We start from the raw sequence: 23248 nt of genomic DNA, 5'->3' as shown, positions 1-23248 counted from the left end.
TCCTTACCATTAACAAGCACAAATGGGTACTGTTATCGGCCCGACAAAACCCGGCGACGCTATCGGCCACCCGAACGACCAGACGGACTCACCCGACTAATGGCCGGCCCAAATTCGCCCAGCCATTGGCCGGACCAAGTCATTCACTCAGCCATTGGCCGAGTGAGTTTCGTTCGGCCGAGTGAATCTTCTCCCAGCCCAGGGGCGTCACTCGGCCAAGGGCCGAGTGAATCTCATCCGGCCCAGCAGTTCACTCGGCCTATGGCCGAGTGAACCTGCTCCCGGCCCAGGCACGTCACTCGGCCGAGGGCCGAGTCAACTTTATCCGGCCCAGCACTTCACTAGGCCAATGGCCGAGTGAACCTTCTCTCGGCCCAGGCGCTTCTCTCGGCCGAGGGCAGAGTCAACTTCATCCGGCCCGAGCGTCTCGCTTGGCCATTGGCCGACTCAACTTCTCTCGGCCATTGGCCGAATGAGCCTCATTCAGCCAATGGCCGGCTCATTTTCACTCGGCCAAGGAGCCTTCAAAGTGTTCCTTGGTCGCCTATAAATATGAGGCTCGACCCCTCGAGACAGGTAATCCGAATTTAAGTACTGAAACGCTGCTGAACTCATAACTCACTCGTTCCTCTCAAGTCTCGGCTATCTAAACGCCTAACCTCTTTTACCCACCTCAATCCTACTAATGTTGAGCGTCGGAGAGGTAAACAGAGGCACCCCCTATGTTTCCCCTTTGTGGTTCACACATTCTTTCTTGTTGTCAGGTGTTGAGGCGAGTCAAACATCATCCGCAGCTAAGGGACGACTTGGGATACCGAGTCTGGCACGCTAGAGTCTGAACGCGATCACTTGGTCCGGGCTTGGATCTTACCGTTTGGGGCTCGTAAATCGTTGTACGAAAAGGAGCGACAACATTTTGGCGCTAGAAGGAGGGAACCTCCCGACCTTGGCGACGCTCTCCCTTCCAATCCTTTTTCTTACTACTTCTACAACTCTAGAGAGATGAGTCAAGTTCCCGCCACCTCCGTAGGCACTCGAGCAACAGGCTCGAGATACGGCCTCCGAAGCCTCGCACACCGTCTAGGAGGGCAGCCTCGTGACAACGAGAGCCAACTCCTAGACCCGGTGAATGACCCCGAGGCCGCGCTCCGAGAGGACACGGCTCGAAGGCTCGCTGAGCTCCTAGACCGTCCCGACGTCAACGGCACGCTTATTGCCAACCTTCTTGGCTACGACGTCGAGGATAGGTCCGCCTGAGGCGACTCCGACCCCGACTATGTGGGGGATTCAAGAACCGACGAGGCGACGCCTAGCCTCGCCCTGTCACGGTCCGAAAGGACGAATGGCGCCCCGGTCGGACCGCCACACTCGGCACGACAACATGCACGATCACAATCCCGAGGACTTGCCCCCTCAGTTTCAAGAGGCGGCCGGACACGGCCCCTCGCCGGGGAGAGAGCTGTCCTTGGGGACGATGGGGCCGATAGCCGAAGCGCTCGCCGGACAATCCGGCCAAGGGCGACCTCGCCCCGCCAGGCGCCGAACGTAGACTTGAGGGAACGCCTAACGGCGCAGAGAAACTCCCGAGGGGAGGATCTCCGTCAAAGGCTCAATTTCCGAAGGGACACACTCCCTTCCACCACTCTTGGCCGACCTAAGGCCAATGCCGGGGATCAAGCATCCAACGAGCATCAACAGGCGACTCCCGCGGTCTCGGCGGTTAGCCCAGCTAACGAGCTCGACATGGTAACGATGATTCAGAGCCTCCAAAACCAAATCATCAAAATGAGGGATTCGGGGAAGCAAAGGCCTTATGAAGGGATCGAGGAGTCATACTCTCCCTTCGCCGCTCAAATCCTCGCACAACCTTGCGTGGGGAATTTCAAACTGTCGTCCATCCCTCCCTACGACGGGCGGACAGACCCGAACTTCCTTAGCCAGCACTACGAGACGTGGATGACGATGCAGGGACAGTCGGACGCCACCCTGTGTCAAGCCTTCAGCCTGACCCTCATAGGGTCGGGATTTGAAGGGTTCCGAAGTATAAGACCAAGGAGCATCTCATCCTTCCGGGCTATGCGAGAAGCCTTCCTTGCTTGTTTCACCACTCTCGTGGCAAAAAAGAAGTCGAAAACCTACCTCATGTCTATCCGGCAGGGGAGAGACGAGACCTTGAGGCAGTACCTCGCTCGCTTCACCGAAGAAGCTCACAAGGTCGAAGGGTTAGACGACAAAGACTCCATCACGGTAATCACCGAGGGAGCTCGCATGAGCGACTTCCTCAAATCTATTGTTGGAAAATTGTCCTTCAGGACATGGCGGAGCTAATGACGAGAGCCCGCACCTACATGGGAATCGAGGACTACCTCGATGGCCGAGATGGCAGGAAGTCAGGGGGCAAAGCGGTCGTCGTCGCGACGATCATGACGGAGATCGTCCCGACCCTCGAAAGAGGAGGAACAAGGGAGGCTAGTCCCCTAACAGTCTCTCTCTCCCTGGGCCGAGACCCTCACATGTCGATAGCTTCCGAAAGTTTTCGGCATTCACCCCCCTGAACACTCCGCAAGAGCGGATCCTAGCTCTGTATCGCGACAAGCTAGGAAGCCCCGGTCCACTCACGAAGAATCCCGCGAAGCGGGACCAAAGTAAATTCTGTGAATACCACCATGACCATGGGCACCTGACGTCCGAATGTTACCAGCTCAAACGTCAGATCGAAGCCCTCATTCAAGATGGGAAGTTGAAAGAATACATCCTTAGAAGGATCAGGACGGCCGCGGAAAATGGAGAGCGCCCGCGGCATGAAAGGAAAGGTTCGGCGAACCATCACGGATCGGACAGCGAACCAAGAACCGGAAAGCTCACAAATGCACGTCATGGGCTCAATCATGGGTGGCCCGGAGTTCAGGGACTCAAGCACGCAAAGAAAGAAGTACGTGCGAGAGGTCTCCCAAGGGAAGATAGCGCACTACATCAGCCGCACGTACGAGGCTCCCCTTCCGGCTCCGTTCTTTACCAGCCAAGAGGCGGTGCGAGTGTTCCACCCGCACAATGAGGCATTAGTCGTCTCAGCCCCGGTCGCCAACAATCTTGTCCGGAAAATCCTGATCGACAACTGCAGCTCTGCCGACATCATTTTCAAAGCGGCATAGGATAGGATGAAGCTGACCGGGCTGAGACCAACCCCGATGTCGACCCCACTCTTTGGCTACTCCGGGGAGAGGGTCATGACGGAGGGCACCATCAACCTCCCAGTCACCTTCGGGACACAGGGGGGCTCGAGGTCATCCACATCGTGTCGTTCCTGGTTGTGGACCAGCCCTCGGCGTACAACATCATCATCGGCCGCCCGACTCTCAATCGGTTGAAGGCCATAACGTCCACCTACCACCTGATGATGAAATTCCCAACCGAGAAGGGGATTTCCATAATGTTGGGAGACCACGATGGCAAGGATTTGCTACATCCAAGGTGTGGATGGTAAGGGAAATGGGAAGATGGTGAGCACCGTCTTCCAGCTCGGAGAAAAATTCCCGTGCAAGATCGAGGAAGGGGGCACCTTCGGAGAATTGGACCAAAGGGACGATGTCGAGTGTCGGAAGGTGAAGACACCGGATGACCTCGTTCCCATCGTGCGGGACGACGTCGAGCCTGACCAGGTAGTCAAGGTAGACGCCTAACTCCCGTCCGAAATCCGACTCCAGCTCGCAGCCTTCCTCCGCGAGTTCAAAGACGTCTTCGCATGGACACACGCCGACATGACGGGGATCAACCCCGAAATAATGGTCCACTGCCTCAACGACGACAAGAGGGTGACTGAGCGCGTCCAAACGAGACGGGCGTTCAATGGAGAGAGGTACCAAGCCATTGGTGAAGAAGTTGACAAACTTCTCGCAGCCAACTTCATCAGGGAGGCGGAACACCCCAAGTGGGTGTCCAATGTCGTTATGGTCAACAAGCCAAACGGGAAGTGGCAAATTTGTATCGATTACAAAGACCTCATCAAGGTCTGCCCGAAAGATAGCTTCCTTCTCCCGAGAATTGAGCAACTTGTGGATTCCACGCTGGGCCACGAGCTGCTAAGCTTTATGGACACCTACTCAGGCTACAATCAGATCAGCATGCACGAGCCGGATCAGATCAAGACCACCTTTGTTACGAACTGCGGACTTTATTGTTACAAGGTCATGCCCTTTGGCCTCAAACGCGGGAGCAACGTATGAAAGGTTGGTGAACTGAATGTTCGCCAATCAAATTGGCAAAACGATGGAGGTCTACGTGGACGACATGCTAGTCAAAATCCTCAAGGCCTATGACCACGTTCGAGACCTCGGGGAGATGTTCACAATCTTACAGTGCTATAAGATGAAGCTCAATCCCAATAAGTGCACTTTTGGGGTTGAGTCCGGAAAATTCCTGGTCTACATGGTGAGCCGCCGCGGGATCGAAGCTAATCCCAATAGGTGCCAACCATTTTTCAAAGCATTAAAGAAGACCGACGGGTTTGTGTGGACGAAGGAGTGCGAGGAGGCGTTCCGCGAAATGAAAACCTACTTCAGCTACCCCCCGTTCCTTGCAAAACCGAAGGACGACAAGACCTTGTATGTCTACCTCGCGGTTTCCGACCGGGCCGTGAGCGCAGTTCTAATACGCGAGGAAGACAAGGTACAATGGCCGGTTTACTACGTTAGCAAGGCGCTCCTGGACGCCGAGACTCGATACCCGGAAATCGAGAAATTGTCTCTAGCTCTTGTCATAAGCGTGAGGAAGCTGCGCCCCTACTTCCAAGCGCATCCGATCGTGGTGCACACGGGACATCCCATCGAGAAAGCCTTACAAAAAGGGACCTCGTCTCGAATGGCCATATGGTCCCAAGAACTGGGTGACTACAGGGTCGAGTTTCAACCAAGAACCGCCATCAAGGACCAAGCCCCCGCCAACTTCGTGGCCGAGTTCACCAACGCGCCCCCGACAGACAAGGGCAACGAGGACATCGAGATTGAATAAGACAAGGAGAACGACCGTAGTGGGTCGTCGAAGAAGAGGACCACTGACCCGATAGGGCCGGTCTGGGACTTACACATAGATGGCGCATCAAACGCCCGGGGGGCTGGCGCCGGCGTCGTGCTCATGAACCCCGATAGGGAAAAGCTGAGATATGCCCTTGCGATTCGAGTTCAAGGCTTCCAACAATGAGGCAGAGTACGAGGCTCTGATCGTTGGCTTGGAGTTGGCAAACAAGTTAGGAGTCCAAAACCTGCGCATCCACTGTGACTCACAGTTGATTGTGAACCAGGTTAAGGGTGACTATGTAGCCAAAGAGCTGAACATGGTCGCATATCTGTCAAAGACCCAGAAGAAGCTGAAGGCCTATCGTGGTTCGAGATAGTCCAGGTTCACCGAGAAGCGAACATTGACGCCGACGCCCTGGCGCGCCTTGCGTTCGGGATAGACGAAGAGGGAGAAGGCAGCGTCCCAATAGAAGTACTGACTCGACCCTACGTCTTGAGAGGCGACGTAGGGGTGGGTGACGGAACTCCGCCCCCCTCATGGATGACACCACTCGTGGAGTACCTCAAGCGAGGAGTCGTCCCTGAAGATAAAGAAGAGGCTAGAAAGCTGAGAAGCTTGGCGCCAAAATACACAATGATCGAAGACAACCTATTCAAGAGAGGATACTCCATGCCCCTTCTCCGATGCTTGATCGAGGTCGAGGCAAAGAAAGCTCTCCGCGAGGTGCACGAATGGGTGTACGGAAACCACACCGCCGGACAGTCTTTTGCCCTGAAGCTGCTAAGGCTTGGGTACTTTTGGCCTACCTTGAAAATGGACTCCCACAAGTGGGCCAAAATATGCGACAAATGCCAAAGGTTTGCCCACGTCCCACGCCAAGCGCCGGCCCCATTGTGCCCGATCATTGTACCTCGACCCTTCGCGAAGTGGGGAATCGACCTCATCGGTGAGCTGCCTAGGGCCCCAAGATAGTACAAGCGCGCGATCGTGGCTCTATCGATTACTTCACGAAATGGGTAGAGGCCGAACCGTTAGCAAAGATCACGGAGGCTAACACGACGAGCTTCATCTGGAAGAACATTGTATGCCGCTTCGGGATCCCCATGTTGATTGTGACCGACAACGGAAAGCAATTCGATAATGCGCGCCTCCGGGACATATGCGAACAATTGGGCATCGGCAAGACTTTCTCCTTCCATCGCCATCCTCAAGCCAAGGGTCAGGTCGAGGTGGTCAACAAGACAATCAAAGAGAACTTGAAGAAGAAGCTGGAAGAGAGAAAGGGGGCTTGGGCCGACGAGCTTCCCATGGTCCTCTAGGCATACCGGACCACCGCATGGAACGCGACCTCTGAAACCCTTTTGCTCTTGCATTCGTTATCGAGGCCGTGGTACCTGTCGAGACCAAGCTGCCAACCTTTCTCATCGAAGAGTACAAAGAAGTCGCCAACAATGAAGCAATCAGGCTCGAGCTGGACCTCATAGATGAGAAGGGGGCGGACGCACTCACCCGCCTTGCTGCACCGAAGATGAAGGTCGAGAAGTACTACAATTCCAAGGTCAAGCTGCGGAAATTCGCCGAAGGAAGCCTCGTCCTCAGAAGGGTGTTCCAAAACACCAAAGTGCAGGGGGCACGAGTTCTGGGCCCCATCTGGGAAGGCCCGTACCGCGTGCGCCGAGCCATACACAACGGTACATACGAGCTCGAGAACCTAGAGGGGCTCATGTTCACCCACCTGTGGAACGCGGAGAACCTGCGGCAATACTGCCAATAGAAGCCCGCTCCCGTCTTCTTTATGTTTAATTATTTTCGTCTTATTTCCGATTTTAGCGATTTTCGTCTTATTTCCAATTTTAGCGAAAGAAAATTTCAAATAAGGCCAGTGGCCTGGGAATAAAAATTGTTGTCGCAGTTTTTCGGACAACGATTTAGGAGTCGCAGACGGTTAGACCCAAGGCCGGACCAAGTGGTCTCGCCTCGACTCGAGCGTGTCGGGCTTGGTATCCCAAGCCGTCCCTTAGCTGTAGATGATCTCTATCTCGTCCAAGCACCTGAAACGTGAACAGAAAGGTGTGACCTACAAAGGGGAAACAGAGGGGTTGCCTCTGTTTACCTCTCCGACGCTCAACATTAGTAGGATTGAGGTGGTTTGTAGAGGGTTTAGTGTTTAGAGGTCGAGACTTGAGAGAAACGAGCGAGGTACGAGTTCGACAGCGTTTCAGTACTCAAAATCGGATTACCTGGACCAAGGGAGGTGCCTTGGTATTTATAGGCGACCAAGGAGCGTCGTGGACAGCCCCTTGGCCGAGAGACGCCTCTGACCCGGCCATGGCCGACTCTGACTCGGCCGTGGAGGCCATGGCCGGCTCTGACCCGGCCATGGCCGGCTCTGACTCGGCCGTGGAGGCCATGGCCGGCTCTGACCCGGCCATGGCCGGCTCTGACTCGGCCGTGGAGGCCATGGCCGGCTCTGACCCGGCCATGGCCGGCTCTGACTCGGCCGTGGGGGCCATGGCCGGCTCTGACCCGGCCATGGCCGGCTCTGACTCGGCCGTGGGGGCCATGGCCGGCTCTGACCCGGCCATGGCCGGCTCTGACCCGGCCATGGCCGGCTCTGTCTCGGCCGTGGAAGCCATGGCCGGCTCTGACCCGGCCATGGCCGGCTCTGACTCGGCTGGGAGGCCATGGCCGGCTCTGACTCGGCCATGGCCGGCCTTGAGGTGGCCGTGCGCCGGGAGAGGCTCGGGGAGGCCGTCATATGATGTCGTTGCCGTGCCGGGCCGGGACGGACCGGTAACAAAAAATTTAACTGTTTTGACATGGTAATCGGATTACATTTCACTTCGAAACCTTTATCCTATAGTATAATTTCTAGTCTCCTCTACGAGTACACAATAAACTCGGGAGGCTAATGGGTAACAGGTACACATTTTTCGCGCGACGTCCTCGCACGATTTAACGCTTCGCACACCAAGAGGTAGCGAAACGTCATCGGGTCGGATCAGCGCACCGGACCTCTGACCCTACACATCTTTCGCGCGACGCTCTCGCACGATTCCATGCCTCGCACGCCGATACGTAGCGGGGCATCAACTGATCGCGTCCGCACACCGGACCGTTGATCTTGGCAGCGAAAACCCAAAACGTGATACGCATACCGACAGGTATCGCACTCGCTGGGAACTGCTCTCGCCTCAAGCCCATTTTGGCACACAACGCGCACGCCGATAGGTAGCGTACGTGCCGGAAGGTGAGCGCGATAGCCGCTCAGCTCATACGCGCCGATAGGCAACGAGTCACAAATGAACGGCAAAGACTCGCATCCGCCCGGCGAAACTGGTCTAGCCAACGTCCGCGGAAAACCTCACCGCCAGGTGTGGCACTAAGCCGTGCAAACCGGTTACACTAGATATAGTAAACCGGGGGTCGTAAGACACGCACTAATCGGGCTGCACAAATAGATTACGCTAAGCACAGTAAATCGAAAAAATAAGATGCATGATAAACCGGAAAAAGCTTTACCTAAAACAAGCAGTGTTTCATAAACAACCCAACAGAAAGAAAAGGAAATACGACAAATATCCAACAAAAGAAAGTATAACAAATATCCGAAAGGAAAAACAAGGCAAGCACTAAACAAGTGCGCGGAAAACCAAAATAAAGCCGACTTCTCAGAACCGAAGTCGATCTGCACATCATCATTCTCGGGGCAAGGGGCACGCGACCAGTTGGTAGCTTCTCCGTCAAGCAGGCGGTTCGTCGACTGAGCAGACTCCGCGTGAACCTGGGGACACGGGTCCCCCACCTGTGGCGCATCGACTAGAGGAGGAAACATGGCATCGAAGAAGGAAAAGGTGGTCCCGCGAGACGCGTTCTCCTTCGCGGTTGCGTTTCAAACCCGTATGCCCACCGCGTAACGAGCCTCTTTCAACGCGAGGTCCCAATCATCCTCTAGGTCCGCCTTGAATCGCACGGTGTCGTCCTTCTCCTCGATGAGGGTCTACATCTCCACTAATATAGAATCCCTCTCCCGCCTTGACGCAGGAGATCTCACTCGCCGATAGTCGAGCATGAACCATCTTCAGCTCGTCGTCTCGGCTTAAGAGCGCCGCTTGAAGTTTCTTCGTCTTCCCCAAGAAAGTGTCGGCCGCTTGCTCCGCCTTCTCCCGAGACACCTGGTCAGCCACACGCAGTGATCTCTCGGCCGTCAATTCCTCGCGAGTTCGCTTCGACTCCTCCTCGAGCGCTTGAAACTCTTGGGCAGTTCGAACCCCCAATAGAGCGGCAGTATGGTCGGCCGCCGCGCTCTCCATATCCCTCTTCATGATATGCATCCGCCGCAACAGGTCTCGGAGAATGCGGTCGCCTCGTTCTTGATGCGCGAGCATCTACGAAAAAGGGTGGTGTATGTACAATCAGAGTAAGTCTAATGGCTACATGTAAGTCAAACAAGCGGATAGTACCTTTCGAGCGTCGCTGATCTCGTTTTGGAAGTACTCGAGGTCTCTCGTCGTTAGGAGACCCTTAAAGTCTCGCAGGGAGGTTTCGAGGATTCCTTGGGAACATTGGCCTCTCAACTCTGCCACCTCCGCTAGGAGCATCGAATCCATGCTGTCTGACGCTGCCGACGTTTGAGCACGGTTATGGCCGTAGGGTGAACCAAGGGAGATCAGCGACGACAGTCGCTTGTTCGAAGAGATCGCCTCATTCCTCGCCCGCACTGGTGATTCCCCGTCACAAGCCTCAACTCGAGAACGGGTCACGACCACAGCTTCGGCAGTAGGTTCTACCCTTAGCACGCGCGCACGCGAACGATCCCGAACAATTGTATCTGCCAAAAAAGAAAAGAAAAGGCGTCAGTCGGTTAGAACATAAGAATAAGCATAAACAACAGAAAGCTGCGATAGCACAAAAGCATATATATGATTAATACCCCCCACGTCGGGGAGGGGAGCAAACGAAACCCCCGCCTTAGACTCGGGGTCCTCCACAACCTCCACGCCAATGATGGGGCATCGGGGAGCTTAATCGCCAGGCACGAACCACCTTGTGGTCGCCATGAGATCTGGGGACTCGAAGAGCGATCCCTATCATCTTGAATCTGGTACCGCCCCAACCACGAGCGCAAGCTCGGAACTCTCAATGCCATGATCGGCCATAAAATTGGCCGCGGGGCCAAAGGTGAAAGGCGCCGCCCCAAAGGCATGTTCAGACACCCATACCCAAGGGTACCGATGCTCGGAGGACAGCTTGGTGAGTATGGGGAAGCGTTTACGGTGCTGAACCTTGTAAAAACCCGGCTTCCCGGGGACATCGTAGACAGACACGAGGTTCCTGACATCGTTAGCCGTCACGGCCCTGTTCGTCGCTCGGTAGAACGTCATGTGACACGCGGCCACCACGCGGTAGAAGGATGGAGACATCTGGGAAGCGTGGACGTTGAGTTGAGCCAGGAGATCCTGGATCACGGACTGAAAGGGCAGCCGCAGCCCCACCGCGAAGACTCGCCTTGTGAACGGCGGCGTACCTCTTCCGCAGGCGAGTCGGAAGATCGTCAGGCAACGGTCGCAACAACGATACTGAGGATGGGATACTGAATCGCTTCCTCAAGCTCCCAAAGCTAGCCAACGAAAGAGAGCTCGAGACATCGACGCCGGAGCAATCAAAGTCACCAGGGATAGCCGACTCCCCGATAGGGAAGAACGAGGCACGCTCCTCCTCTCGGGCAGTCAAGGTATGCGTCGCGGTCGCCAACGGGCATGGTATGGAAGATTCACCCGAGCCCTCCGGGTTCGTCGAACAAGCCCCTTCGCGCGCCCGTAGCATGGCTGGGTCCTCCGGGTTCGTCGGGCGAGCCCCTTCATGCACCCGTAGCGCGGCCGGGTCCCCTTCACTTTTCCCCGGCCCGGTGGCACTCTCCCCCGGCATAGCGACATGGCCCTCCGGCCCGATGGGGCAGCCCTCGCCGATGCTCGTCCCACTCTGGCCCTCCTCACCCTCTTCGTGCATGCCCGGCCTAGTGGACCGGCCCACTGGGTCCCCGCCTTGGCTCGCGGCCGGACCAGGGACTCGGCCCCACCCCTGGCGGGCCGGTTTCTCTTCAGTGCACAAGCCCAGCCCAGCCTCGCCGATGGCCTCCAGCACGCGGGCCCGACTCGAACAGACCATGGCCCTCCTCGCGCGCGCCCAGCCCAATGGTCTGGGCCGGCTCTCGGCCGGTTGGGCCTCCAGTGCACGGGTCCGGCCCACTCGGGCCTAGGGTTTGCCCGGGTGGCGAGTTGGCCACCACCGCCTGCTCAGTGCCGCCTGGCCGGACCGCCTCCTGCCTAGCATCGGCCCCCCCATGGGCGGTGTCGCACGGCACCGGCGCCTCCCCGCTGGTGCGTGTCTCCTCCGGCGCGGCCACGCCCGGGCCGTCGGCCTCGTCAGCGCAGCCGACATGCGACCGAGCAGCCCCACCCTCTCGGGTGAGGTCTTCCCCGGGGCTGGCTTCGACCAAGACGCGGTGACCCAGCAAGACGCGGCTCCCCCCGCGCTCGCGCCAGCCCGTCCCGGCCGAGCCTGTCATGCGCGGCCCGCCAAGGTCTCCCTGGGCGGTCTCCTCGGCCGCGCGCCCATCCTCCAGCCGCCCCAGTACCGCCATGGGACTCCTTGGCCGGTCCCAGTAGCGCTGTGGTCTCACCAGCCGTCGGGTGGTTGTCCTCACGGCCGACCACGTGTCCACCGAGGAAAAGTCACGATCACCTGAGCCCATCGTCACCCGGTCCGGGAAATTCAAACCCAAAGTTGGGAGAGATTCGTAATCAACGGGAAGCAGTGAAAATTGGTCTAAGAAATCATCTAACGTCTCACAAGAATCGTCGAGGAAAAAAGCGTCGAGGAAAAAAGTGAAGACGTTCTCGAGGGGCCCATTTGCCGACAGGTGGTTGGGGGACCCCATGGACACGTGTAACGATAAACACATCGAAGAAAATAATAAAATAATGTTAAAAGAAAGAGGCTTACCAATTCAAGACAAGGCAGTCCGACGAGACGACGAGGGGCGGAGGTCACATGAGTTTACCACACAAGCTACGCCCGGCGGCAAACTCGGGGGGCTAATGTTATCGGCCCGACAAGACCCGGCGACGCTATCGGCCGCCCAAGCGACCGAACGGACTCACCCGGGCAATGGCCGGCCCAAATTCGCCCAGCCATTGGCCGGCCCAAGCCATTCACTCGGGCAATGGTCGAGTGAATCTCGCCCGGGTGCTTCACTCGGCCGAGGGCCGAGTGAGTTTCGTCCGGCCCAACAGCTTCTCTCGGCCCAGGTGCCCCACTCGGCCAAGGGCCGAGTGAATCTCATCCGGCCCAGCAGTTCACTCGGCCAATGGCCGAGTGAACCTTCTCCCGGCCCAGGCGCTTCACTCGGCCGAGGGGCGAGTCAACTTCATCCGGCCCAGCAGTTCACTCGGCCAATGGCCGAGTGAACCTTCTCCCGGCCCAGGCGCTTCTCTCGGTCGAGGGCCGAGTCAACTTCATCCGACCCGAGCTTTTCGCTCGGCCATTGGCCGAACAAGTGTCATTCGGCCAATGGCCGACCCAACTTCTCTCGGCCATTGGCCGAGTGAGCCTCATTCAGCCAATGGCCGTCTCAATTTCACTCGGCCAAGGGGCCTTCAAAGCGTCCCTTGGTCTCCTATAAATATGAGGCTCGACCCCTCGAGACAGGTAATCCGAATTTGAGTACTGAAACGCTGCTGAACTCATAACTCACTCGTTCCTCTCAAGTCTCGGCTCTCTAAACGCCTAACCTCTTTTACCCACCTCAATCCTACTAATATTGATCGTCGGAGAGGTAAATAGAGGCACACCCTCTGTTTCCCCTTTGTGGTTCACACATTCTTTCTTGCTTTTCAGGTGTTGAGGCGAGTCAAACATCATCCGCAGCTAAGGGGAGACTTGGGATACCGAGTCCGGCATGCTAGAGCCCAAACGCGATCACTTGGACCGGCCTTGGGTCGAACCGTTTGGGGCTCCTAAATCGTTTTCCGAAAATGAGTGACAACATGTACTCACCATCCTGTGTCCTCCTCAAACGAATGATGATTCGGCTCAAGAGGAAAAAGACGCCTTAGAGGCCTGGCTTCGATGCGATGAGATTGTGAGGTGCTATATCTTTGCATCCATGAACAATATGCAGAAACAGAAACATTGTGACATCGAGACTACCGCTGACATGCTCTACAATCTCCATGAGATGTTTGGAGGGCAAAGGCGTCAAGCAAGGCAACAACCAGTCCGACAGTTTATGAACTGTCGCATGAAGGCTGGGACTCTTGTCAGGGACCATATGTTGATGATCATTAGTTACCTGAATGAGATGGAAATCCTAGGATCTGAGGTTGACGAAGAGACCAAAATAGATATGATCTTGGCAACTCTCCTCAAATCATTTGATACCTTCAAGCTAAACTATTCCATGAACAAGCTAGAGTACACTGTTACCGAGCTTATGAATGAGCTTTACACTGCTAAAGGTCTCACTAAGAGAAAGAGGAAAACAAAAGAGGCTCATGCTACTGAGCACAAAGCCTCCACCTCTGGATCTAAGAAGAGACCTCACAAGGCCGATAAGAAGAACTGTCCTGCCTATCTCAAGGCAAAGGAACATAGTATTGTACTTATCACCGAAGCATGCTTAGTAGCTGATAATGTATCAACGTGGATTCTTGACTCCGCTGCTACTAACCATATTTGTTGTTCCTTGACTGGTTTCAAGAAAACCAAAAGCTTAGAGGAAGGCGACTTCCGTTTCAAATGGGGTGATGGGAGCCTGGTGTATGCAAAGGCTGTGGGATCCGTGACGCTGTCTTTTGAAGACCGCACTTTAAACTTGAATAATGTTTATTTTGTTCCTACCTTTGGGAAGAACTTAATATCCGTTGCTCGTCTTCTTAAGCAAGATTATTGTTTAAAGTTCATTAAGAATGGAATTCGTATTTCGTTTCCTGGTAATTCTTTTATCACTGATGCATGTATGAAGAGTGCTCTTTTTTACATCTATCCCACTCAACCTTCTCTTTTAGACACCGAAATAGATAAGGATCTAATTAGGGAGCCAAAGAGGATCAAACTTTCTGAATCCTATGATCTAACAAAATAACCATACCTCTGGCAACATACCTAGCACACCTCAACAAAACGGGGTCTCAGAGAGAAGAAATTGAACACTTATGGAGATGTTTAGATCAATGATGAGTTACTCATCTCCCCCTCTTTCCTTTTGGGGATATACCCTCGAAACAGCCGCCTACATTCTGAACCAAGTTTCGTCCAAAACGGTTCCTGGTACTCCTTATGAACGATGGACTGGCCGTAAAGTAAACCTTGGCCGCATCAAAATTTGGGGTTGCCATGCACACGAGTTGAGGAAAAAGACTAGCAAGTTGGCTAGGTGGTTAGAATTGTGTCTATTCGTTAGATATCCAAAGGAAACCAAAGGTTTTACTTTTTATAGTCCCGAGGACGATAAGACATTCGTTAGCACGAATGCTCGTTTCATTGAGGAGGACTTTATAAAGGATGCAAAACCTAGAAGCAAAATTGTGCTTGAAGAAAAGTTGGGTGAGGAATCTTCTACCTCATCTGTAAGAACTGTTCTTACCCCAACTGAAAGACAACCTAACTCTTCAGAATCTCGTCACGTAGTACTTCGACCTACTGGTAGGGCTACTCAAAAGCCTGACAGGTACATGTCTTATGGAGACACTCTCCTAGCCGTCTCTGACATAGATGACCCTATTTCCTATAGCCAAGCATGGGCTTGTTGTTAATCAAACCTTTGGCTAGATGCCATGAAAGTTTAAATGCACTCAATGTATGTCAACAAAGTCTGGAAACTTATAGACCTTCCTGAAGGGATTAAACCCGTAGGGTGTACGTGGATACACAAGAAGAAAAGGGGTCCAGATGGGAACGTCGAGACGTTCAAAGCACGACTCGTGGATAAGGGTTATACCCAACAAGAAGGGATTGACTATGAAGAAACCTTCTCGCCGGTCATGATGCTTAAATCCATCCGCATACTTCTATCCATAGCTGCAGCTCTCGACTATGAGATCTGGCAAATGGATGTCAAGACTACCTTCCTGAATGGCATTCTTGACGAGCACATTTATATGGCTCAACCGGACGGTTTCGTGGATAAAGGACAACAGACCAAGGTTTGTGAGTTACTTAAGTCCATTTATGGACTAAAGCAAGCATCTAGGTCAAGGAATACTAGATTCGATGAAACTGTGAAAAGCTTCGGCTTTGAACAGTCAATAGATGAGCCTTGTGTTTACAATTTAATACACGAAGGCAAAGTTGTGTTTCTGTTACTATATGTCGATGATATATTACTCATAGGTAATGATGTGGGTAAGTTATCTGAGGTTAAGGTCTGGCTGGCAAAGCAATTCGATATGAAGGATCTAGGAGAAGCCGCGTAGATTCTGGGGATCCAAATCTTTCGAGATAGGAAGAACCGGACTCTATCATTCTCTTAAGCATCTTATATATAATAAGGTGATGGATCGCTTCTCGATGTAAGACTCCAAGAAGGGCCAAGCACCCTTTAGGCATGGAGTCTCACTCTCTAAGGACCAGTCTCCCAAGATTGCACAAGAGATTGAAGACATGAGGAAAATTCCTTACGCCTCTGCCATAGGAAGCCTCATGTATGCTATGCTTTGCACTAGACCTTATATATGTTTCACCGTTGGTGTAGTTAGCCGTTTCCAATCCAACCCTGGACCCGAGCACTGGATTGCTGTTAAGCATGTTCTTAAGTATCTTCGAAGAACTAGGAACTTGATGCTTACATACTCAGGTAGTGACCTGACTATGATGGGATATACCGACTCCGATTTTCAAGCGGATAAGGATTCCAGGAAATCCACTTCGGGATCTGTTTTCATCCTTAATATTGGAGCTATCGTGTGGAGGAGTATTAAGCAATCTTGCATTGCTGACTCCACAATGGAAGCAGAAGATGTGACTGCTTGTTAAGTATCCAAAGAGGCTGTATGGCTTAGAAAATTCCTTAAGTATTTGGAAGTTGTTCCAAACATCGACGAGCCCATGACCCTTTATTGTGATAATAGTGGGGCTGTCGCTAACTCAAAGGAACCTCGAAGCCATAAGCGCTCTAAACATATTTAGAAGAAATACCATTTGATTCGAGAGATCGTGCAGCGCGGAGACGTGGAAGTGAAGAAGATCTTAACGGTGGAGAACCTGGCAGATCCATTCACCAAGGCCCTAGTGAACAAGGTCTTCGACCAACATCTAGAGGGATTAGGCACGAAAGATTACACACATCTTCTTTGAATCAAGTGGGAGTTTGTTGTCAATGGTGCCCACAAGAAGAGTTGTAGTCTTTATTTTGAACATTTGATGTAATAAAGTCTGTTAATCGCGTTTTTGGATTAGCACTAAGAACCGTCCGTGGTTCGATCTAGGGCCGGACCCTATGACCGCACGTAGGTTGGGTTTCGTGAAGTTCTTCTTTTCTCGTCGTGTTCTTATTCTTCATATCTTTGGGACTCCGGGTCCTTCAGTTTCCGGGTCGTTGGTGTTGTCAATGGTGCCCACAAGAAGAGTAGTAGTGTCTATTTGTGTACATTTGATGTAATATAGTCTCATGAAGACTCTTGCTTGTGATTGCTTATTCATTAATAAAAAGTTGAAACGTTCATTCAATCTTCCTTGTTTGAAGCTTTATGATAAAACCTTAGTCTTTAGTCCATAAACAAACTAAACAACTTACGAAGAGACAAATGTAGATTTCCATGAACAAACTCTTCGTAGTTTGCTTAAAACGATATATTCGCAATCTAAGGGTCAAAGGACTATTGACCTCAGTATGATTGTTAGAAGAATCTATGATGTCTGGTTATGAGGCATTGAGAGTTGGAGACTCTATAGTTCTTCTAGGTATCTTCCGAAGGTACCGAATTGACCAGTGCACTTCTAGAGACTAGATAAGAACAAACCATTTAACCTCTTATGTCTCGAAGTCACTATGTATGAATTGCATCATGCTTACCTTAATCCTGAAATGAGACATGCCATTTCACACCTTAGTATTTTCATTTGAGAAAGTCAGAGTTCGGACTCACTATGTGATTCCGAACAGGGCCTATTGGTGAAGTACAAAGTTGTGAGAATGTCATGAGTAACTTTGTGAAGTTCTCATAGATATGGAATTCATGTACAAGATTGCTGAAATGCAATGTATGTCACCTCATGCTTTGTTCCTTGGAGTGTGAATAAATGAACTGGCCAGTGTCCAAATTGAGTCCTGACTCTTTTGGATGAAACAATGTGACTTGTTAGCTCCTCGTCAATACATTGTTTCTAACTTATTCATAAGCAACAAAGGAGTTGAGGAAATAACAACTAGAAGGGTAAAATCGTAATTTAGTAAATCCCGACTAGCTGATGACATTCATGAAGGGTAAACATAGATAATATTCAGTTGATCCGCTCATCATAATTAGGTTGAATTCTTGAGTAGAAAATAAATTCATTTGAACCGAGAGATTTTCAGTGTCAACTCTTTAGTGGAGTCAGGTGGCATTAAGCTAAACTTGGAAAAGGTTTGTGAACTTTTGAGTCCAAGTGTTTAGCTCAAGCTTTGTTCATTTGGGTCCATGAGGTCACTGTCACGAATCACATCGAGTAAGAATAGTTAAACTGGAAGCTAAGTCAAAACAAGAACGAAAATTGTCAAAAGGGTCTTTTTGTCTTTTGAGACATAGGATGAAATGAATGTCAATAAATTTTTTGACATGGTCATTTAATGACAAGTAACACTCGGCCATAATAAGATTAATTGGGCCTTGTGGATTAATTTCATTTCATAAGAATTGTTACCGGTCCGTCTCGGTCCGGTAGATCGACGACGGCCACGCTGGCGGCCGTCCTGAGCCCGGCGCTCGTCCGGGGCCAGCACTCGCCATGGCCGGCTCTCCATGGCCGGCTCTCCAAGACCGGCCCTCCATGGCCGGCGCTCCAAGGCCGGCTCTCCTGGGCCGACGCTCCAGGGCCGGCGCTCCAAGGCCGGCGCTCCAGGACCGGCGCTCCAAGGCCGGCGCTTCAGGGCCGGCGCTCCAGGGCCGGCGCTCCAAGGCCGGCGCTCCAGGGCCGGCGCTCCAAGGCCGGCGCTTCAGGGCCGGCGCTCCAAGGCCGGCGCTCCAGGGCCGGCGCTCCAAGACCGGCTCTCCATGGCCGGCGCTCCAAGGCCGGCTATCCAAGGCCGGCGCTCGGCCGAGCGGTTCCCCAAACCCCCTCTGGCCGCCTATAAATATGAGGGTCTCTCCCTCGACCCAGGTAATCCGAATTTGAGTACTGAAACGCTGTCGAACTCGTACCTCGCTCGTTTCTCTCAAGTCTCGGCCTCTAAACACTAAACCTGTTGTCGGTCGTTTTCGGAAAACCCGAGACGCCAAGAAGGCACGTCGCTCAAAGGGCCGATGGTCAGGCCGGAGGTCCTGAAGAGCGGCAGGTCTTCAAGCCTTCGCCTAAACTCTTGACTCCTCGAGTCGAGCTTCGCTCCTCGAGTCCAGCCTTGAGTCAATCTCCTCGAGTCGAGCTTCGCTCCTCGAGTCGAGCCTCGAGTCAATCTCCTCGAGTCGAGCTTCGCTCCTCGAGGCGAGCCTTGAGTTGTTCCTCGAGTCGAGCCTCGAGTCGGTCTCCTCGAGTTGAGCTTCACTCCTCAAGTCGAGCCTCGAGTCGCTCCTCGAATCGAGTCACTCTCGCCAAGTGGAAACCTTCATATATCATGTGGCAAGAATGGTATTCGAAGGCCCGCAAGAGCCCGACGAGACGAGCCATGCGCCGCGCGCGCAGCCGCGCCGGCCAACCAAGCGCAGCAGCCCGCGCGCCGCGCCAGATAGGCCGCGCGCCGCGCCAGGCAGACCGCGCGCCGCGCGATGACACGCCCGCGCCGCGCATCCCGCGCCGCACATCCAGCGCCGCGCATCGCGCGCCGCGCCTGGTGACCTGCGCGCCGCGCCCCCTGCGCCGCGCGCCGCGCGCCGCGCCCCCTGCGCCGCGCGCCGCGCGCCGCGCGTTGTGCGCCGCACTTTGTGCGTCGCGCGCCGCGCGTTGTGCGCCGCACTTTGTGCGCCGCGCGCGCCGTGCGCCTCCAATTAATGCCACGCGCGTTCCTAGTCCCACATGGACGAAAAAGGAGCCTCCTAAGGCCCCCAAACAACTATAAATACCCCCTCCCATTGAGTGGAAAGCCATACCATTCATTCTCAAGGAACTTGAGACTTCTCTCCGCTTCTCTAGATGCCATCCTTGGCCTGAAGCGGATTCTCCACGATTTCTCGCTCTCGGAGATTCTGAAGCGCTTTCCGGGGACTCCCGAGTGCCGCCTCTCTTGATCGAGCGATTAATCTTGAGCCCACGAGTGCTCTAACGGTTTTCTACTGAAAATCGCCTACGCGTCTAGCCCCCTAGACGCGTCCGCCATTTCTGACAAGAAATCGCCTACGCGTCCGGCATTTCCGACTAGGAATCGCCTACGCGACCGGAATCTCGGCCACAACAAGGAACTCTTGACTTAGAGTCTTCCACGTCTCCAAAAGAGAGAAAACACACATTCTCTCTCGCATACGCGATCTCCGAAGTTCTGAGACGTCGCTGAGGACTCCTCCGCGCCTCGTCTCCTTCGTTGAGCACGCTTCTCCACCAAGGCTCCGCGCCTCACACAGCGTCCTACACGCTTGAACTACGTTCTGACCTGATCCCACACACGGGTACGTAGGCAGCCGACAACCAAGGCACGGTCACTCCTCCTCCTCACCCCCTACCTCTCCCGAGAGGCGGGTTGATCGGAGAAAAGTCGCGACCGCGACCCTGATTACGAGGGTACTGGCGATTTAGAGGACATCGAGACTTCTCTCACGAAGGACGGGGAACACCCCGCCGTGTTTGAAGCCGGTCCTTCGAATCCCCTACCCCGGAAAGGCGACGCACCGGCTTCTTCTCAAGAGGGAAACTCCCGACGCTCGACCTTCAACCGACTAGGTCAAAGGGAGAATGTTACGGAGAGTCAGGGCACGCGGAGAGCGCGCCGTCGCAGACAAAGCCTGCGCCTCCGGATGTCCAGCCCTGATCTTAGGGATCTCCTCACCGCCCAACGCATTGAGCGTGGCGATGACTTAAGAGAGCGACTAAGCTCTCGGCCAAACGTCCCCGTAGCAGCGCCAACTAACGGGAACCGCCGCACGGGTCAAGGGTCAAATGAAAGACGACAGGTGACTCCTCCCGAGCAGGGAGTTACTCCGACTACCGGTCTCGATGTGATCACAATGATCCACAATCTTCGAAATGAAGTACGAGATCTCCGAGAACACGGAATAGGTGGAAGTGCCTATAGGTTCGTTGAGGAGAAGTCCTCGCCTTTCACGGCTCAGATATTGGCCGAGGTATGTACGGAAAATTTCAAACTCCCGAACCTCGCTCCATATAATGGAAAAGCAGATCCTGCTTACCATATCCAGCACTATGAAACCTGGATGACGATGCAGGGTGTCACTCCCGGCGCTATGTGCCAAGCTTTTAGACTTACCCTCGCCGGACCCGGCTTCGAGTGGTTCAAGAACTTAAGGCCGGGAAGCATCCGCTCGTTCAAAGACCTGAAGGACAGGTTCCTAGCACGGTTCGCTACGTCTATGGTCCAAAAGAAGACCAAGATGTACCTGTGGTCAATCAGGCAAGAGGATGGTGAGTCTCTTAGACGATACCTCGCCCGATTCACTGAAGAATCGAATAAGGTCGACCGCTTTGACGACAAAGACGCAATCACCGCCATCACTGAAGGCTTGCGCACAAGTGACTTCCTTAAGTCCATCGTCGGCCGTGTCCCTTCTACCATGGCCGAGTTAATGACTCGAGCCAAGACCTTCATGGGAGTCGAAGATTACCTCGATGGTCGCAAGGGCAATGATCAAAGCCCTCACCACCGAGATGAGCCTAGCAACGAGCAAGGAAACTCCCGTAAAAGGCGAAACAGAGGAGGTCAGACTTTTAATAGACGACCTCCGACGCCCCAGAAGCCGCGACTTGCTGAAGACTTTAAGGGCTACTCGTCGTTCACACCGTTGAACACAACGCCGGAGCAAATCCTAGCTTTACACGCTCCCCCGGCTCCAATGAACAAAGATCCCGCGACTCGCGATAGATCTAAATATTGCGAGTTCCATCAAGAATACGGTCACTTGACCTCTGAATGCTATAGTCTTAAAAGGCAGATCGAGGCATTGATCCAACGAGGTGAGCTAAAAGAGTTCGTGTTACGCATGATTAGCGCTGCGGGCCCCACCTCGAACAGACCACAGTCTGGCAGGGGAGGAGGAACAGCCGCTTCTGCCGACCGAACCACGGCTACTGCCAATGCCAATCCACAACTCCACGTTGTGACGACCATATTGGGAGGTCCACAAGATGGAGATTCGGCCCGACAACGGAAAAAATTCCTAAAGGCCGTGACTCAAGAAGACGCTGCTATGCACGTCAACCTCACGTGTGAAGAACCTCCGTCCGTGCCTCACGAGACGATTTACCAAGCGAGTTGTGCATCCGCACAATGACGCGATAGTTCTCAAAGCCCAAGTGGCTAACAACTTGGTGAAAAGAGTTCTCATCGACAACGGCAATGCTGCCAACATAATTTTCAAATCCACCCTAGAGCGCATGAAGCTCGGGGGGCTACGCCCAACTCCGACCCAAAAACCTTTATTCGGGTTCACTGGGGAGAGAGTCATGACCGAAGACATCATCAATCTACCGGTCACCTTCGGAACTCCCGGAGGCATTGAAGTCGTTCGAATGGTTCCATTCCTAGTGGTCGACCAAGAGTCCCCCTACAACGTAATCGTTGGGCGACCCACGTTGAACCGGCTAAGGGCAATCACTTCAACATACCACCTACTGGTGAAGTTCCCTACCAAGGATGGAATCGGCATCATGGCTGGAGATCAATCCCAAGCCAGAATATGCTACATCCAGGGAATCGATGGAAAGACCGCTAAAAAGACGGTTAACACGATCTCTCAGCTCAGAGATAGCGTCGAGTCGACCAAGGTCCTCCGCGAAGTCCATAAAGACACCTGCATGACACCCAAGTGCAAGGTAACGGTGTCCTCATCAGGGACCCCACACGGTCTACCAGGTCATACATGGACGAGACACCGATCTATCGCCTGTGGAATGCGGAACACTAGAAGAGAGTACTACCACTAGCCAGCGATCCCCCCATTTTATTTCTTTGCTTTCTAAACATTCAATAAGGCCTACGAGCCAACGTTTTAGGATTTCAAATTTTTTGCAATATTAATAAAGTTCGATGTTTTTCTTTCAAAATCCACTTTTTCAAAGATTTTTAATCATCAGGATTACACTTGTAAACCCAAAACTCGGGGGGCTAGTGCCATAGGCAATGGTAAGTACGCTCAAAATTCTCTAGAAAGTACGCTCCACAAAAAGAAACCACGCTCCATCAAAGCAAAACACCCGAACACAAAACGGGAACAGGCGTGCACGTAAGACGCCTCCGTGGCGCGCCGTAAGACATCCCCGAGATGCAGGCTAAAGACGCCCCCGCGGCGCGCCCAAGAGACATCCCCGAGATGCAGGCTAAAGACGCCCCCGCGGCGCGCCCAAGAGACATCCCCGAGATGCAGGCTAAAGACGCCCCCGCGGCGCGCCCACGAGACATCCCCGAGATGCAGGCTAAAGACGCCCCCGCGGCGCGCCCACGAGACATCCCCGAGATGCAGGCTAAAGACGCCCCCGCGGCGCGCCCACGAGACATCCCCGAGATGCAGGCTAAAGACGCCCCCGCGGCGCGCCCACGAGACATCCCCGAGATGCAGGCTAAAGACGCCCCCGCGGCGCGCCCACGAGACATCCCCGAGATGCAGGCTAAAGACGCCTCCGCGGCGCGCCCACGAGACATCCCCGAGATGCAGGCTAAAGACGCCCCCGCGGCGCGCCCAAGACACATCCCCGAGATGCGGGCTAAAGACGCCCCCGCGGCGCGCCCAAGAGACATCCCAGAGATGCAGGCTAAAGTCCTCCCTTGCGACGCACCAAAGCCGCCGACATGGCGCAACCTAAGACGCCTACATGGCGCACGTAAGTCGCGTAAAGGCGCAGCCCGTAAGACGCCTACATGGCGCAACCTAAGATGCCT

The sequence above is a fragment of the Urtica dioica genome, chromosome 5 (assembly GCF_054948205.1).
Source record: "Urtica dioica subsp. dioica isolate 48M chromosome 5, U.dioica_male_clone48M_v1_H2, whole genome shotgun sequence".
Lineage (NCBI taxonomy): Eukaryota > Viridiplantae > Streptophyta > Magnoliopsida > Rosales > Urticaceae > Urtica > Urtica dioica.
The sequence above is the reverse complement of the archived record's forward strand: the minus strand, read 5'-3'. Positions refer to the sequence as shown.